This window comes from Oryctolagus cuniculus, chromosome 16 (assembly GCF_964237555.1).
Source record: "Oryctolagus cuniculus chromosome 16, mOryCun1.1, whole genome shotgun sequence".
Taxonomy (NCBI): domain Eukaryota; kingdom Metazoa; phylum Chordata; class Mammalia; order Lagomorpha; family Leporidae; genus Oryctolagus; species Oryctolagus cuniculus.
In genome coordinates this window covers 41,544,737-41,564,527 of record NC_091447.1, presented here as the reverse complement: position 1 = coordinate 41,564,527, position 19,791 = coordinate 41,544,737, and the positions used below count along the sequence as shown (strand labels likewise).

The following is a 19,791-nucleotide window of genomic DNA, read 5'->3' as shown; positions in this document are numbered from 1 at the left end:
CAGATGCAGGAATACACCGGGCATGTGCAAGGAGAATGAGAACTGGTTTGATAAAAGTCAAATGTGTTATCTCCAAGGTTTTCTCCCTAATGAACCATTTACCCTCACGTAATTACTTCCTTGTGTGGTTTCCTTTGAATCTCAGTTGGCACTTGGCCTTTCTTTTTTCTTTATTATATAATGTAAGCAAAGTAATAATGCATAAAGTCAAAGGCTGAGATATAAGAAGGCTTATAGCTTCCTCTTTGCGCTCTTAGAATACTCTTCTTGGGAGCTAAAAAAGAAATATGATTGCTATGTTAGAGATGTCAGGCATTTCAATAAGCATTCCCAGCTGAGCCCAACTTCCCAGTCATCTTTGCAACAGATATGTGAATAAATTCACCTTGGAATCTTCAGACTAGACCATCTACCAGATGAACCTAGGTAACCTCAAGGAGGAATAATTGCCCATCTAAGCCCTACTCAAATCCCAGGACCACTAATCAAGAAATATAGTAAAATTGTTGCTGTTTTAAGCCACTTAATTTTGGTATACTTGTTAGACAGCAACAGATAAAGAAAACACAAAGGCACATTTTGTTGAGTAATAGTAAATAAGATTAAATATGTAGAGTGGTTCCAAATTATGGGACAGTCATGAAAATGTCAACCAAAGGAGCTTTCTTGCTGATACAGTATAGAAAAATAAGAGGCAAATGAAAGATCTTGAGCAGTATAATAATAACCATAGTATTGTTAGATTGGCAGAAATACACAAAATGCATAGATGAATGGCAAGCATTTGGCAATCTAAGAAAAATGAGGGTCTAAATTTAGCTGTGTGATATTAACAAAGGTATTAACTTGACTATGCTATATCAAGGTATAGTCATGATATGAAAGTGCTTTAAAAATTTATTCTGAATACCATGTAAAATAAATTATGTTAAACAGATCAAGTAGAGACTACAGACATTAAAAGCAACTAGAAAGTTGGACACTAATGTGGTCATGCTGTGATGTATTCCTGAGTTAGGAAGGTTTATTTGGTCCTGCTCTAGCCATATTTCTGCAACCTTCTGCTACATAATTTATACTCTACTCCTACTAACTATGGATAGTAGCTTCAAGATAGCATACTTTTTCTAAACTTCAATAGTCTTATTTTTGCTACGTTCACCACTACCTAATTCTCTCCTTATCTACCAAGCCATACCTATTTATCTTTCAAGACTCAGCTAGGGCTTTGCTGCTGTCATAAGCTTTTCCTTTATTTTCATAATTTGAATCAATATTTCCCTGCTCCCCATCTCTCTCCCTATCTCTCCTTCATTGGTGCTTCCACTGCCCATTGTACCTTTTACAATGACTCCATACCATGTTAAAAGACATTCGTCGGTTATCGATTTGTCCTTTCATTAGTACTACACTCTGAGTGCCTTTGATTGCCTGATATGCAGTAGGTTCTTCATAAATATTTATCTTTTCTTACCTGGAACATTAGGAATGTTAATGAAGCAACATTAAGATTGAAACAAGATAAACATTAGGATTGAAACAAGATGCACCATAAAGAAAACAAATAGAATGCTAAGATTGACTACATTTGAAGAACAAGATGATGTAAGAATGAGATATGATGAGGTTTCACACAGAAGAACAGTAGTGTATGAAGAGACTCCGGAAGAATGATAAAGATGCAGACATAATAAAAGAATTTTGGAAAGCTGAGATGTGACTATATTGAATTGAGAAAACAGCATGATATTCAAACAGAAATATCCAGAAATAGTTATATATGTATGGCTTATACTGTGTCCATAGAACAGAATCAATCTTTAGATGTAGTGCTTACATTAAAATGATAACATAAGTATCTCTTTGATAAAGGATCTTCTCCAAAGCCCAGTAGACAGGATCAGGAATCATAGTGAAAAGATGATGACATAGGCCAGCATTAATAAGACCACCAAAAGCAGTGGCAAAGAAGCCATCAGAAGATGCTTACTAGTCAACAGCGAATGGATATCCTGCAAAACATGCCAGTCCAAATCTAAGTGCAAATTCAAAATTCTGCCTTTTTCTCAATTTTCCCCACCTCTGTAAATGACACCATCACCCATTCATTGTTCCAAAGGAGACGTCAGAATCATTCTTAATTATTTCCTTAATTCTAATATTCTCTCACCAAATTCTATGAACCTACCCTTGAAATATAATGCTCACCGTCCTTCTCCTGTCAAACCACAATGTTAGGTGATGCAATTGTTTTTTAACTGACTCTTTCAATATCAGTTACCTATAGTCTACTCTTCCCACTGCCAGAGTCATATTTTCTAAGGCACAATTTATTGTTCAAACCACAGAAGTATCCTGCTGAGAATCCCTAATGATCCTCCATTCTGTACAAAATACACTTCTGTCTCCCACAACGTGGATGTTGCCTAGTTCACGTCTTCTCTGATTCTGAACCATAAGAAGCCTGGGCTCTAGCTATGGGAAACTGTTTGCAGCTGTTTCAAACATAACACGCCAAAAAGGGAAGTTTTTTTCAAGCCCTCATTTTTTCAAGCCCTCAACCTTTATCTCAGAAATGTACCATAAGGGATACCTAGTACTCGCATTCGATTCTTTCCTTTCCTGATTCTCACATCCCAAATCCATTCATTCTCTTCATTCCCAATGTTATCACCCCACAATTCATCTCTCATTTGGAATAATTTTAAATTCCACTTTCCTGGGGCTGGCATTGTGACATAGCAGTTAAAGCCGCCACCTACAATGCCTCCATCTCATATGGGTACCAATTCGAGTCCCAGCTACTCCACTTCTGATCCAGATCCCTGCAAATATGCCTGGGAAAGTAGTGGAGGATGGCCCAAGTGCTTGGGCCCCTGCCCCCATGTGGCAGACCCAGAAGAAGCTCCTGGCTCCTGGCTTTGGATCTGCCCAGCTCTGGCCATTGTGACCATTTGGGGAGTGAACCAGCAGATGGAAGATTTCTCTCTACCTCTCCTCCCTCTCTCTGTAACTCTGCCTTTCAAATAAATAAAATAAATCTAAAAAAAATGAAAATTCAACTTTCCCCTCCCCTATCCATTCTCTAGACCCAGACAGTGTTATGTTTCTAAAAACAAATATGATCAGGGTTAGAGTTAGAGTGAGGGTTAAGGTTAATATCTGAGCTGGAAACTAAGATTCCTCATTGTTCAGTAAATTCTTTAATATGCCTTTCAGGGTCCTCCCTGATTATCCTGTGGCTAACCTGGACCACACAATGGACTAGGCACCATATTATCCATCTCCTTTCATTTCACAAACTTGTTCCCTTTTTTCATGGGCTGAATGTTTATGTCTCCCCAACACTCATATGCTGAAGTCCTAACCCACAATGCGAAGGTATTCAGAGGTGAGACCTTAAGAAGTAAATTAGGCTTCGATGAGGTCGTAAGAGTGAGGTGCAAACTGTTGAAATCTTTACTTAATGTATGCTAAACTGATCTTCTGTATATAAAGAGAATTGAAAATGAATCTTGATGTGAATGGAAGGGGGGAGGGAGAGGGAAAGGGGAGGGTTGCGGGTGGGAGGGAAGTTATGGGGGGGAAGCCATTGTAATCCATAAGCTGTACTTTGGAAATTTATATTCATTAAATAAAAGTTAAAAAAATTTAAAAAAAAGAGTGAGGTTCATACAACAAGATGAACAACCTTACTAGAAAAGGAAGAGATACTGAATTCCCTCTCCCTCTCTCTGCCCTGTGAGGACAGTGAGTGAGAAGCTGGCAGCCTGCAAGTCAGAAAGAGAGTGCTAACTGTGAACCAAATCTGGCAGCACCTTGATCTTGGGTTTCCCATCATCCAAAACAGTGAGGAATAAATGCCTGTTCTTTAAGTCATCCACTGGAAGGTATTTTGTTATAGCAAAATATGAAACCACTATAGTTCTGAATTTGTCATTTCCTCAGTGTCCTTCTTGTATGCCATTGCTAGAGTAGGATCCCTGCCAAGCTTTCTCATAGCACCCTACTTACTTCCTACACAATAATTCATCACAGTTGACTGTGCACACTTATTTAGTGCCTGTCTTTTGCTAGACTACAAGAGCACAAGGGCAGGAACCCTCTTGCCTTAGATTCCCAATGTCCACCGCAGTGCCTGAATCAGAGTAAGCATAAAATAGGTATTTAATAAATGCATGAGTGGATACCTTGGATGGACCATACTGCCATACTTTTCTGTATTCTTGTTCATACCCTGGAGTCCCAACCCAGCAAATCCCCACCCATCAAGGTTTATCATCTCCCTCTTTGTGGATCAACCTTAAAACTCTCAGGCAAAGTTAACGACTTCATTTCTGTCTTCCCACAGCAATGCATCTATCACCCATCTTTCCACACTGTTTACCTTTTACACATCTCCACTAAATTACAAGCAACTTTAGGCCATTATCACCTCGAGCATGCTCTGTCCTCCGTGCCTATGATTCCTGCATGCTCGCTGAGTGAATAAAAGCTCACTCGAGAAGGACATGCGTGAAATGATATTTCCTCCATTGAAGGACAGGGCTCTCTCAGATACTCAATGATTTCACTCTTCATGACTATACTCTTGAAAGACATTAAAACAGACAATGCTATTTTTAAAAGAGGTATAAAAATGAAGGTGTTAATTAATATAGTCATTTTCACTAGGAAAATATCCTCAGATAATTGTGAGACCATTCTGCCCATTTCATATGCTAGTGGGAAGCTGGGTTGGGGCAGAGGTGGGACTCAAACCCAGGAGCTCCAATAATGGGGTGCAAGCATCCCAGGTGGCACCTATTCCACAGCCCCCACCTCTCCATCGATATTTCTTAAATATTTGTTTCTATTTGTAATCACTTGAATTATCATTGTCATACTCTGGCTACACTTTCTGCAAATTTTGTGGATATGAAGACTATGGAAAGAAAAGATCCAAGGGGCTTGAGCTGTGGCGCAGTAGGTTAATCCTCCACCTGTGGCACCAGCATCCCCTGTGGGCAACAGTTCAAGTACCAGCTGCTCCTCTTCCATTCCAGCTCTCTGCTATGTCCTGGGAATGCTTGGGCCCCTGCACCCATGTGGGAGACCCAGAAGAAACTCCTGGCTCCTGGCTTTGGATCAGCCCAGCTCTGGACATCATGGCCATTTGGGGAGTGAACCAGCAGAAGGAAAACCTTTCTCCCTGTTTCTCCCTCTCACTGTTTGTAATTCTACTTCTCAAATAAATAAATAAAATCCTTTAAAAAAGAAAAGATTCAAGTGCCAAGAATTGATGGTTCTTCTGTTTCAGACTGTGCCATCAAATGTCACAAGACATTGTTGAAGACAATTTATGTCTCTGTAACAACTCTATTATGCCTCACATGGTGTGGCAACCATGGCTGTAAGAATAGAGTGAACGTTCTCTGAAATCTTTACTCACTCCCTACTCCGGCCATGGGCCTTTGTCGATGCTGAGACTTCATCCAGACAGGCCCTCCCGCTTGAAGAACATTCCATATCATCTGAGACAAGTATCTATGACTCTCAGTGATGTGCCACATTTTACTGTGCATCTTCCTACCAGACAGTGTGCTTCTATCTTTAAAGTAATTTTTGGAGGTGAATTTCACACAACATAAACCATCTTATGGTTATACCATCTTCTAGTTTATGGTATATGAATTAACCACCTTATCATGTAATTAACCACCTTAATGTGTAAAGTTTAGACATTTCATACATTCACAGTGCTATCAAAAACAACAATAGTCACTACTTAGTTCCAGAACATTTACATCATCCTCAAAGGAGACATTGTACCCATTCAGTAATCATTTCCTATTGTCCCCACCCCCAGTTACAAACCACCACTAATTTCTTTTCGTCTCTGAGGATTTACCTGTTCTGGATTTTTCATATAAATGGATATATGCAATATTTTACCTTTTGTGTCTGGATTCTTTATTGTTTTTGTTTAATATCAACTTTTTCCATAAAAAGGAAAAAATTATCATCTGTTCTTCTATTTTTTGCATCCACATCTATGTCTTCCGGATTCTTCCACTTAGCACATTTTCAAGATTCACCCATGTAGTTACTTCATGCCTTTCTTTGGTTGAAAGACATTCCACTGTATGAACAGACCTCATTCTGTTTGTTCATCCACCTATCAATGGACATTTGGATTGTTTCCACTTCCCCGGTGTTAGGAATAGTGCTGCTCTGAACATATCCACTGGAATTATTCATCTTGATCTCTTCAATACCAGGTCCTCCAATAATGGGGTGTACGCTAATAGGATTGGGTAACTGGCTAATGAATAGTCTACTGAGTATAATGACATACATATTTTAATGAACATTCAAAAAGCAAGCTCATACAGACACACACACACACACACACACACACACACACTATACAAATACTGCTTCTGCCACATCTTCCTTGTCCCAAATAATGATTCTAATGTGCACTTAGTACCTTAAGCCAAAAATTCACCTACATTTTCCATATTTAATTGACTAAGAAGTCTAAAATCTAAGTGCAAATTATCTCTCAAATCTGTCTCCTTCTGTCTACACTCATTAATTCAGCCTAAGGGTAGGTTGTCATCATCCTTGGCCTGCACTATCATAAAACTTTTCTAGGTGACTCCCCATTCTTGTGGCTCTTCCCGGGGCTTTTTGGTTATCTTACTGAAAAGATAAGTTGTATTACTGTCCTGCATAAAATCTTCCAGTGGTTCTCCACAGACTGTGGTCAGGGAAGATTCCTTAATGTGGCACAAGATGCCCTTCATAATCTCTCCCTGCCACACCAACAGCTTTATTTTCTATCATGAGTTCCACCATACTTTTTAAAGAATTTTTTATTTGTTTGAAAGTTTGGCCGGCGCCGCGGCTCACTAGGCTAATCCTCCGCCTTGCGGCGCCGGCACACCGGGTTCTAGTCCCGGTCGGGGTGCCGGATTCTGTCCCAGCTGCCCCTCTTCCAGGCCAGCTCTCTGCTGTGGCCAGGGAGTGCAGTGGAGGATGGCCCAAGTATTGGGCCCTGCACCCCATGGGAGACCAGGAGAAGCACCTGGCTCCTGCCATCGGATCCACGCGGTGTGCCAGCCGCAGCGCGCCGGCCGCAGCAGCCATTGGAGGGTGAACCAACGGCAAAGGAAGACCTTTCTCTCTGTCTCTCTCTCTCACTGTCCACTCTGCCTGTCAAAAAAAAAAAAAAAAGAACGTTTATTTATTTGAAAGTCAAAGTTACAGAGAGAAGGGGAGAGAGAGAGAGAGAAAGAGAGAAATTTTCCATCTGCTGGTTCACTCTCCAAATGACTGCAATGGCTAATGCTGGGCCAGGCAGAAACCAGGAGCCAGGAGCCAAGAGCTTCATTCAGATCTCCCATGTAGGTGCTGGGGCCCAAAGGAGCTGAATAGGATGTACAGCAGCTGGGACTCGAACCCAGCGCCCATTATGGGATGCCGTCACCACAGACAATGGCTTTACCCATTTTGCCACAGTGCTGACCCCACACACACTTTTTTTCAAAATTTATATATTTGAAGGGCAGAGAGACAGAGTGAAAGGGGGGGAGGGTGGGAGTAGGGGAGAGATGGAGAGCAGCTGAGAGGAAGAGAGGGAGAGAGGGAGAGAGAGAGAGAGAGAGAAACTTCTATCTGCTGGTTTGTTACCCCAAATGCTCACAATAGCAGAGCTAGGACAGGCTGTAGCCAGGAGCCAGAAACTCCATTTGGATCTGCTCTTGAATTATTTCCCAACTAGTAACTCTAAGCATGTGTTACTTTCCCTCACACATGCCTTGTCTTTCATACCTCCATTCACTCAACAAATGTCCAAGTGCCAAATCTGACTCCAACCAAGCAAGCTCCTATAAACATGGTGGTTCATGACAGGTAAGGTGCCAGCCCTTACAAGACTTGCCTTATAGAGTGGTGGCAATATTGACTTTTGAGGTAGATAATTATCTGTAATGGGCTCTGTCCTGTGGAGTTACATTGTAAGGTGTTTAGCAGCATCCTTTGCCTCTAGCCACTAAATGTTAGTAGTACACATACCTACTCCCAATCATCATGGTCAAAAATGTCTCCATATACTTCCAGGGGACAAAATTACTGTGGGCCAAGAACCATTGTTCTAGAGGGAGTTCATTGTAGCATTAATTTTTTTTTTTTTTTGACAGGCAGAGTTAGACAGTCAGAGAGAGAGACAGAGAGAAAGGTCTTCCTTTGCCGTTGGTTACCCCCCAAATGGCTGGTGCTGCGCTGATCCAAAGCCAGGAGCCAGGTGCCTCCTCCTGGTCTCCCATGCGGGTGCAGGGCCCAAGCACCTGGGCCATCCTCCACTGCACTCCCGGGCCACAGCAGAGAGCTGGACTGGAAGAGGAGCAACCGGGACAGAATCTGGCGCCCCGACCAGGACTAGAACCCGGGGTGCCAGCACCACAGGCGGAGGATTAGCCAAGTGAGCCATGGCGCCAGCCTGTAGCATTAACTATTTAAGGACAAACTGTGATAGGTATCACCTCCCTCTACATACATCTACCGTCTTCCTAGGAAAGGCTTCTTGTGCTTTCTGCCTGGTGAAATTCTCCAACATTTGGTTCCCAAGTGCTCTTCTGGAACCTTCTCCCCTCTTTCCAAATACCAAGCAGAACCAGGTACTGTGTATTCTTCCCTCCGCTCTCAAACTCCCTTAGAGCTCACCAATTCTCTGTTCACCATATAATGTGAAATCTTGTTTTCTGCTTTAAAGAGCTCGTGCCTTGTTTTCTCAGGTTAAAGTACTTGTTCCCCATTAGTGACCTGACCCTACTTCAAATTTTTAGTAAACATGGGATTTCAGTATATGCAGATTTCGTTCTGTATACTTTTCCCCAACCACAGGAATCTCAATTCCTGTATATAAGAATAATGAGTCACTCCTGTTGGGGAGAATTAGAGAAAGAGGAATTTGGTGTTGGGAATAAAGAAGTAAAGGAAAGCAGATGGCATGGCAGTCACAGAGGTTTGTTCCTTGAGGCTCCAGGAAATAAGGGAATCTGAGGAGATGTAAGCCAGGACCTTAAAACGGTGCTCCCGCAGCTGCAGGGGAGGAGGGGCGTGGTATTGTGCAAGAGGGGCCTGATGGCTCGTGCTTCAGGGACTTATCTCTCGGACTGAGGATGGAGTCAACAACTCCAAATCATGAAACCAGAAAGGCATTGCACATTTGGATGGAGAAAGAGATACAGAAGGAAAGATCTTTTCATATGCATATTATCTTCAGCAAAGCAAAGCAAATTTATGGGCATTTCATTGAAATGGCAGAGGAGAAAGATCCTGAAAAATTTCTATCAAGCAAGAGATAGCAAATGGAGAACAATTGCACCATAACCATTATTAGTCATTTAAGACATGAAAAATGTCACTGATCCTCTTTCTTTGGGATGCTGTCTTGATGGCCCTATTCTAGAAATGATAGAAGAATGATTTATAAGGGTTTGTATTTAATCCCTCTATAACTTTTTTCTCCCCTGAAAATCTAAATACCTCAAACTGTAAAAAAAAAAAAAAAAAAAAAAAAAAAAAAAAAAAAAAAAAACTCCTGATTCTCACAGCTGAGGGGAATCTACAGTACTTGTAACAGTCTCCTGAGGTTGGACTCTGTACTTTGTATCTTACTCCTTCGACTATCCCTACACCTGCACTAGGAACATTATATGACCTCCATCATTGTCCAATGAACACAATTCAAAACAAGATGTAGCCACATGAACTGCAAAACCCTTCCTCTTCTCCCAGGTGGAGATTCTGAGATGCACATGGAGATGGGAAGTAGGCCTGGCAGAAGTGGACCCAGCTGCACTCAAGAGCCGGAAGTCAGAATCAGAGAAAGCACAGAGGCAATAAGCCAAGATCTTCCAACAGCAACGCCCTGCAGGTGGAGTGCAGGTGTAGCAGAAGGCACTGGGATACAGGACCCTGGGAAAGCAGCACTGGGAATCCAGGCAGACAAGTCTGCAACAGTGACAGACCTGAATGTAGAAGCATGGCACTCCACACAGGTCCATGACTCCAGCCGCCAGGACATAAGGAAGACGCAATAAAGAGAAGCTTGCCAGGATCAGGTCTCAGACCCAGTTTCTAACACCATGTCTTGCACAGACGGCAGTGGGTTTGTTGGCTGATAAACAAATGAATGAGGAAATGAATCATTGCTTTTACTAATCACAGAGGAATGTGGCACATCCATTACTGAGGGGGAAACCCCAATGCACAGGCACAAGATAGAAGATATGCTATAAGAACGGGTATGTAATTGAGTCTGGGTTTCAGACATATGATGCCCAGACAAAAGACAAAAGTGACAGAATCAAATTCTAGAACTACAGTTGTTTCATTCATCTTATACAAGGACAGGGTCTGTTCCAGAGCTGGGCAGAACTGTGTCTGCAGGTGTGCACCAATGGCCCCTGTTGTAAAAATGAGTTCCCTCTCAGAAAACACCCCCAGGACTTTCAGTCCAGCATCTTGCACATTCTGAAGTCCCAAACAGGAGCATCTATTCTCTTATTGTCTTGGGTGCTTCTGGGGAAATTCTATGATTTTTAAAATATTTATTTATTTGACAAGCAGAGTGAGAGAGAGATCAAGACAGCGAGAGAGTGAGAGAGAGAGAGAAAGAGAGAGATCCTCCATCTGTTGATTCACTTCACGAAAGGCACAATGGGCAGGGTTGGTCCAGGCTGAAAGCAGAAGCCCAAAACTCCCACCAGGTCTCTTATGTGGGTGGCAGGAGCCGCGGGACTTGAGTCATCATCTGCTTCCTTCCCAGGCACATTAGCAAGGAGCTGGATTGGAAGTGGAGCAGCCGGGACTCAAAACAGCCCTCTAATGTGGGGGGGATGATACCACAAGCAGTGTATGAACCTGCTGAGCCATAACGCTGCCTCCAAAAGTCCCTGCTTTAAGGTTCTGACTGCTATTTTTATTAAAGCATCAAAACATGACATGGAACACATACTACAGAGGCACACGTCTGTGATGTTAATATGTAAATAAAATGCTTCAGTACATCATGTTGGCCTTGGAGGATATTTTCTAGAATGAACAATGAATTTGTCATATTCCACGGGTCCTTCTTGCCTCATCTGATCTGTTTAATTACCAGGAGAATTGCACTGTCCAACAGAGCGCTGAACTCCAAGGTAGTAAAACTGGCAGAAGGTACTTGGCCCATAGAGGACAATGTCTAGGTGACATTGCCACCTAGACTTCACTCACGCCAAGTTCTAAGTATTAGACCAATCACATTCTGCCTTGTTCAGGAGACATGTGTCCACTATCAGTGTCCATTATAAATCAGCAAGCAAGGATTAAACAGTTTTCCATTGATATTACGAATAGGAGAGGAAAAGGATAATAGCTTTCAGAAGATTCAGCTACCCAGACCCTTGAAGCAAGGATTAATGAAGGGAAGATGTAGGAGGTGGGGAGAAGGGGAGGGAGGATGAAAGGGTGCAAAGTTTCAGGCAGACAAGAGGAAAAAGTTCTGGTGATCCCCTGCGCAGCATGGTGACTACAGTCATATAATAATGTGTATTTCTGTTATTCTAATTTTATTTGAAAAGTAGATGGACATGGAGAGAGAGAAAAAGACAGAGACATAGAGAGATGTTCCATCTGCTGGTTCATTCCCCCAAATGCCCACAACAGCTCAGTCTGCGCCAAACCAAAGCCAGGAGCCTAGAACTTAATCTAGGTTTCCCCAAGGGTGGCAGGGACCCACTTATTTGGGCCATCATTTGCTGCCTCCCAGAAAGTACATTAGTAGGAAGCTGGAATTGAAAGCAGAGCTGGGACTTGAACCCAAGCTGTCCATATGGATGTGGGTATCCCAAGTGGAGACTTTACTGCTGAGTCAAATCCCTGACTCAATAATGTACATTTCAAAGTAGCTAAGATTTAAAATGTTCTCACCCACAAAAACATGATAAATATTTAAGGTAGGCATGTTAGCCCAATTTGATCATTCCACAATATGCTTATATATATATATAAACAGCACATTGTATCTCATAAATATATGAAATTATTATTTATCAATTAAAAAGTAAATAAGGGATTGGAGCCTGGCCTAGCAGATATGACACTGTTTAAGATGCTTGAGTCCTGGGGCCAGACTTGTGGTGCAGTGGGTTAAAGCCCTGACCTGCAGTGCTGCCATCCCATATGGGTTCTGGTTCAAGCCCCACCTACTTTAGTTTCCATCCAGTTCTCTGCTAATGACCTGGGAAAGCAGCTGAAGATGGCCCCTGCACCCACGTGGGAGACTCTGAAGAAGCTCCTGGCTCCTGCCTTCGGATTGGCCCAGCTCCAGCCATTGCAGCCATTTTGGGAAATGAACCAGCAGATGGAAAATTCTCTCTCTCTCTCTCTCTCTCTCTCTCTCTCTCTCTCTCTCTCTCTATAACTCTGCCTTTCAAATAAATAAAATAAATCCCACATTGCAGTTCCTGGTTGCAGTCCCTGACTCCAGCTTCCTGCTGATGCAGACTCTGGGAGACAGAGATGGCCCAGTGATTAGGTCCTCACCACCCACACGGGAGAACTGGACGGCTTTCCTGGCTCCTGCTTTCAACCTGGCCCAGTCCCAGCCATTGCAGGCACTTACAGGGTGAACAAGCAGACGGAAACTCTGTGTGTGTTAATATGAGTATGCAAATCTGTCTTTCAAATTAATAAATAAGACATTTAAATAAAGAAAATGTAAAAAGAAAATAAACAGCAAGTGAGCATATCCATTAAAGAGAATGAGAAAGTGGACATCCAAGGGGGGCATTTGGAGTGAAGGAAAATAAAGTGTTGTCTTCCTACCTGGGCTTTCCCACAGTGCTATCTTGTCCTGCTCAAATATATTCACCAGGATAGTATCAGAGTGATTTATCTGGATTCTAGAGTAACCTAACCATCATACTAGGAGTTCTCAAACTACAGCATGATCAGAATCCCCTGAAGGGCTTGTCAAACCACAGATGACAGATAATCCAGTTTAGTTCAGAGTTTCTGACTCAGTGATCTGGGATGCAACCTAAGGACTTGGGCTTCTAACAATTTCTAAGTTGACACTAATATGACCACTCCAGGGACCACACTGTGAGAACCACTGATCCGGAAAAAATCGTTAGCTCTCTGGAGTCTGTTTTTCCCTTGTAAAATAATTGTGACTCTTTAGATTGTGCTAAGGGTTAGATATTGCATCCCAAACAAATTCTAGGTGTTATTTTAATTTAAAGGAAAGAGCAAGAGACTTGGAGTCTACAGACCAGATCCCTGGTTGGAGGTCTACCATAAACTAGCTAGTCACATATTTTGGGGCATATTTACAACATGTATTAATCTATGCAATTATCACTTATTGAATACCTGTTGTATCCTAGATACTTGCTAGACATTAGGAATGCTTCAAAATGAATTTTTTATTCCATATACTAACAATTATGATTACAACTTGGATATTTAAATAGTTTTTCCAACTCTAACACTTCATGGCTTTATATTAATAAGACTAGCGGGGAGCCGGTGCTGTGGCATAGCCTGCAGTGCTAGCATCCCATATGGGTGCCGGTTTGAGTCCTGGCTGCTCCACTTCCCATCCAGCTCTCTGCTATGGCCTAGGAAAGCATTAGAAAATGGCTCAAATGCTTGAGCCCCTGCACCTGCATGGGAGACCCAGAGGAAACTACTGGCTCCTAGCTTCAGATAGGCACACCTCCAGCCATTGCAGCCAGTTGGGGAGTGACCCAGCAGATGGCAGACCTCTCTCTCTCTCTCTCTCTCCCTCTCTCTCTGCCTCTGCCTCTCTGTAACTCTGCCTTTCAAATAAAAAAATAAATATTTTTTTTAAAAATCAACTTTTTCCAGTACTTAGTTCTCTTTTTTTTTTAAAGATTTATTTATTTATTTATTTGAAAGTCAGAGTTACACAGAGAGAGGAGAGGCAGAGGGAGAGAGAGAGGCCTCCCATCTGATGGTTCACTCCCCAACTGGCCGCAATGGCTGGAACTGCGCCGATCTGAAGCCAGGAGCCAGGAGCTTCTTCCGGGTCTCCCACATGGGGGCAGGGACCCAAGGACTTGGGCCATCTTCTACTGCTATCCCAGGCCATAGAAGAGAGCTAGATCGGAAGAGGAGCAGCCGGGACTTGAACTGGTGCCCATATGGGATGCCGGTGCTTCAGGCCAGGGTGTTAACCCGCTGAGCCACAGCGCTGGCCCCAGTACTTAGTTCTTCATGTACTTTACTTAACAAAATAAAATACCTATGAGGTATCATAGATTAAATGGGTGCTACTATTGGATGAAGTAGATAAAATTTATTCCCATATTGTTTAAGTAATTTTTTAAAAGATTTATTTATTTATTTATTTATTTGAAAAGCAGAGCTACAGAGAGAGAGAGAGAGAGGTCCTCCACCCACTGTTCATTCCCCAAATGGATGCAACAGCAGGAGCTGGGCAGAGCCAAAGCCAGGAGCCAGGAGCCAGGAGCTTCTTCCAGGTCTCCCACATGGGTGCAGGCGCTAGGCCACCGCACCGGCCCCTTATGAATCAGCCCTCACCCTGACTGTTGATGAGCAGCTTAATATGTTATCCCTCTTAGTATTTTTTTGTTTGTTCTACTTAATACTTTTGGTTGAATACTGTAATCAATACACAATTCTTCTTAAGTGCTGAAACTTAACTGAAAAGTGATCGCTGTTAAATATAAGAGTGGGAATAAGAGCGGGAAGAGATGTGCAATTCGGGACATGCTCAAGCTGACTTACCTCAAATGGTAGAGTTAGAAACATACCAGGGGATTCCAATTCAATCCCATCGAGGTGGCATGTACCAATGCCATCTCACTAGTCCCAGTGATCAATTTCTGTTCACAATTGATCGTAATGATAGGACTAAGAACCAAAGGGATCACATAAACAACAATAGTGTCTGCAAATACTAGCTGATAGAATAAAAAAGGGAGAGAATGATCCAACATGGGAAGTGAGATACATAGCAGACCCTAGAATGGCAGATGTCCTAAACAGCACTCTGGCCTCATAATCCGCCCTTAAGGCATGCAGATCCGGCTGAAATGCCCATGAGAGTATTTCAGGCATGGAAAGCCAAGACACTCTGGGGGAAAAAAAAAACCTAAATGAAAGATCTCCACGAGTGAGATCCCAGTGGAAAGAATGGGTCATCAAAGAAGGAGGTACCTTTCTCTGAAGGGAGGAGAGAACTTCCACTTTGACCATGGCTTTGTCTAAATATGATCAGAGTCAGTGAACTCAGGGGGCTTCCATAGCCTTGGCAGCTCATAACAAGAGCCTAGGGTGATTACTGATGCCATAAACAAGAGTGTCAATTTGTTAAGTCAACAACAGGAGTCACTGTGCACTTACTCCTCATGTAGGATCTTTGTCCTTAGTGTGCTGTACATTGAGATTTAATGCTATAACTAATACTCAAACCATACTTTTCACTTTATGTTTCTGTGTGGGAGCAAACTGTTGAAATCTTTACTTAATGTATGCTAAACTGATCTTCTGTATATAAAGAGGATCAAAAATGAATCTTGATGTGAATGGAAGGGGAGAGGGAGTGGATAAGGGGAGGGTTGCGGGTTGGAGGGACGTTATGGGGGGAAGCCATTGTAATCCATATTATATACTTTGGAAATTTATATTCATTAAATAAAAGTTAAAAAAAAATAACCTATGGGGCCGGTGCCGCCGTAGCTCAATAGGCTAATCCTCCACCTGTGGCGCAGGCACCCCAGGTTCTAGTCCAGGTCGGGGCGCCGGATTCTGTCTCGGTTGCCCCTCTTCCAGGCCAGCTCTCTGCTATGGCCCAGGAGTGCAGTGGAGGATGGCCCAAGTGCTTGGGCCCTGCACCCGCATGGGAGACCAGGAGAAGTACCTGGCTCCTGGTTTCGGATCAGCGTGGTGCGCTGGCTGTAGCGCGCCGGCCGCAGCGGCCATTGTGGGGTGAACCAATGGAAAAGGAAGACCTTTGTCTCTGTCTCTCTCTCTCACTGTCCACTCTGCCTGTTAAAATAAATAAAGAAAAAAAAGAAAAAAAGGAAAAAAAGAAATGAATTTTCATGTGTTGATTGCCTGTTTATCAATAAAAATAAATTGTAAACTATGTGTGTTAATTAATAAATGATAATGAAGAAAATAGCCAGTATTTACATTTAAGTTCCCTATTTCCAATTATGTCATGTCAAACCAGTCTTCAATTACTGAATAATACTTGTTGAGAATCTGTAACTCATCAGATATGATGCCAAGATCTAGGAGTATAAAGTATCTCACATTCAACTTAAATCAATCTATGAACAATTAACTCCTTTAATCAACTGCCATTGTGATAGATATTAAATTTTACAAGGCATTTGGAAAACATACAACAGAGGGACTTGAATCATACCTAGGAAGTCTTAGACAAGTCACTTGATCTCTCTGAAACTTGGTTTTCTTACTTGTAAAACTGAGAATAATAAAACATTCTCCACCAAAATGCAGAATATTATTGATGGTTTGAGATAATGTATGTAAAAGCCCATTCACAGAATTTATCACACTATGATAATAGGTAGTTATGATGTCATATTAACCAACTGGGATATTATCTGTACAAGTAGAGTATTCCAAAAATCCAAAGCATATCTGAAACCTTTTAGAGTTCATTGGTAATAGCATTAACTTAATTCTCTAGTTCTTTTTAAGGGAAATATAATAAATTCTAAGAATGGTTGGCCGGCGCCGCAGCTCAATAGGCTAATCCTCCGCCTTGTGGCGCCGGCACACCGAGTTCTAGTCCCGGTTGGGATGCCGGATTCTGTCCCGGTTGCCCCTCTTCCAGGCCAGCTCTCTGCTGTGGCCAGGGAGTGCAGTGGAGGATGGCCCAAGTGCTTGGGTCCTGCACCCCATGGGAGACCAGGATAAGTACCTGGCTCCTGGCTTCGGATCAGCACAGTGCGCAGGCAGCAGCGCGCCGGCCGTGACGGCCATTGGAGGGTGAACCAATGGCAAAGGAAGACCTTTCTCTCTCTCTCTCTCACTGTCCACTCTGTCTGTCAAAAAAAAAAAAAGAATGGTATCACATAGAACTAAGTCTTTATAAATCTATATGTAATATGTGAATTGAAGAGTTTGTGTCTATTTTCAGCTTAACAGGTATATCGATCAATTATAAACACCCACACTCTTTCGTGCAACTGAAAACAATTAATAAAATAGGAGTCTGGAAACCAAGCCAACCAAAGTTCTAATAACCCAGAGTGGACTTTGGGAATGCACCAGCATGCTGGGGCTCTTCAATTGAAGGCTGGATTTGGAACTGGCTGAAGAAATGTAGTCAGCATCTTCTCAAAGAAAAAGATGTGCAAAATTGAAAGCTAAAATTTGTGCATCCTAATACATCCCATTGAATTATGGGGCTTGAAAGAGTCAATTACAAGATGCCACAAAACAACTATTTCCATGCAATCTATACACAGGAATGCTCAGAACCATGCATAAAGAAGGGCTTGTCTGCTCTAAACTTGAAAAATGGGGCACTGAAGATTAGGATTCATGAAATACGAGATTAATTGACTCCATGTATTTTAAAGGGACCTCCTGAAACAAACAAAATTGATCATTCACTACCAAGTTGAAAAAAGAATCTATGTGCACTGAATGCTCCCTACTTTAAACTAAAGAGAACAGAACAGGAGGAGGGGTTTAGCACAGGAATTGTAGAGACTTTGAGGGCAGACTTTAAACTGGGGGTTGTTGTTAAACAGCACGCATAGTTGTCTTGCATACTAACCCCAATACCACCCTTCAACTATACCCTAGCTCTCTCCCAGGCTCGGTTATAACCAGCACCCCACACTAGATGTGTTTACTGCCTCTTCTGCTTCCACTCAGCTAAATTCCCTTCCACTGAAACCACCCTCACCAAGGTCACCAGTGACCCTCGCAGTACAAATTTAGGTCATTCCTACAGACTTTACTTGACCTCTCAGAAAAAAGTACCCACACACTATGCTTTCCCCCTAGCCATCTGCATGTCCGTTCCTTCTGTGACAAAGCCATCACAATCTTTCCTCCATCCAGTGGGCACGACTTCTCACTCATCTTGATGATTATTCTTCTGCGGCCCATTTGCCACTCTGCTGGAGCTCTTCAGCATTTGTCCTAGGTTTTATTGTCTTCTACCTCCATACACTCATAGAACCTGGGGACTTCATCTACTCTGTGACATTGGTAATTAGATTGACTTCCTTATCTGTAAACCAAGGCCAAATATAAATTGTGGACTTCAGGCTTAAGTATCTAATTATCTATAAGACCTTTCCATTTGGATGATCCATAATCAGCCTGTGAAAAGTTCCACAACACAAAGGATAGCACCTGCACCCAGCAGCTGTCAAAACCAGAAATCCTGGTGGCAGGCTCTGTGGCTGTAATGTGTAAAGCCACTGCCTGTGGCACTGGCATCCCATATGGGCACCGGTTCAAGCCCCAGCTGCTCCACTTCCGATCCAGCTCCCTGCTAATGCACCTGGGAAAGCAGCAAAGGATGGCCCAAGTCCCTGGGCCCCTATACCTATGTGGGAGATCCAAAAAAGCTCCTGGCTCCTGCCTTCGGATTGGCCAAGCTCCACCTGTTGCAGTCATTTGGGGAGTGAACCAGCAGATAGAAGATCTCTCTCTCTCTCTCTCTCTCTCTCTCTCTCTCTCTCTCTCTCTCTCTTTTCCCCCATACCTCCTTGTAACTCTGCTTTTCAAACAAATAAATCTTTTTTAAAAAATTATAAAGCCAGAAATCATGGCGCCTTCCCTCTCCTTCACTCTATCAAACACAGGCGTGTTTTTCTTCTCCCTCTAATATACTTCTGAAACTATCAACTTCTCATCAACTCTGGGGCCACTCCCCTGGCCCAGGCCATCATCCCTTTCCCGCAGAATCACTGTTGCAGCCTCCTCACCGCCTTCCCTCTCTCTCCTGTGTGTCTCTTCTAATCATTTCCCCAGATTGCAACGAGTCATCTTTCTAAAAGCTCTCTGATTACATACTTTCTGTACTTAAGATCATCCACACACTCCCACAGCCCAGCGAAGAACACACAAACACCAGAACACAGCTTCCAGTGTCCTTTCGGATCCGATCCTGACTCAGTCCTCCAATCTCAACTCCAGCGCCTTCCCCGGTCTTTTCCTTTATTTTCCACAATCCATCAGGCAGGCCCAAGTGCTTTCCATTCCTCAGGCTGCTGAGCTTTCTAAAGCCTCTGCCCAGACCAGCCTCCTCCCTCTTTTTAAAATCTGTTCTGCATCCTACCAGAAGCCTCCTTGGTTCCACCCTCCTGAATCTAGCTTAGCTGTGGACCATCCATCCTCCCATGGGCACAGAAGCACTCTACTCTCCCCTCCCAGCCCTCGTCCTCTCCATCTGCCCATGCACTGGAAGCCCCCTGAAGGCAATGAACCTGCCCTTCTGTCTCATAATTACACACCCACCAACTAGTACAGTGCCTGGCCTAACACTAAACACAGCTTGAGTGAATTACATGTGGTAGCATTCAAACGATCCCTGGGCAATGAAGGTCGTCGCTGCTATGATGTAGAGCAGGCATCTCCACGTCTTCCAGACAGAAGTCAGCCGCCAAAGCGCTTCAGCTCCCACCTTAGTTGTCAGCAAACACCTCCCTAACAGATGTTTGACAAACAAGTCCACTAGAACCGGAATGAGAATGCAATGGCATAGTC

General features: G+C 42.9%; 1 long non-coding RNA gene across 1 annotated transcript in view; it reads right to left on the bottom strand.

The window, feature by feature from the left end:
* LOC138845899 (uncharacterized) overlaps positions 1 to 10,143 on the bottom strand; it is a 68,092-nt gene extending 57,949 nt beyond the window's left edge. The window contains exon 1 of the long non-coding RNA XR_011383208.1: positions 10,020 to 10,143. This is a non-coding gene — a long non-coding RNA (uncharacterized lncRNA). The remainder of the gene's footprint in view (positions 1 to 10,019) is intronic.
* Between the last annotated feature and the right edge of the window lie 9,648 nt (positions 10,144 to 19,791).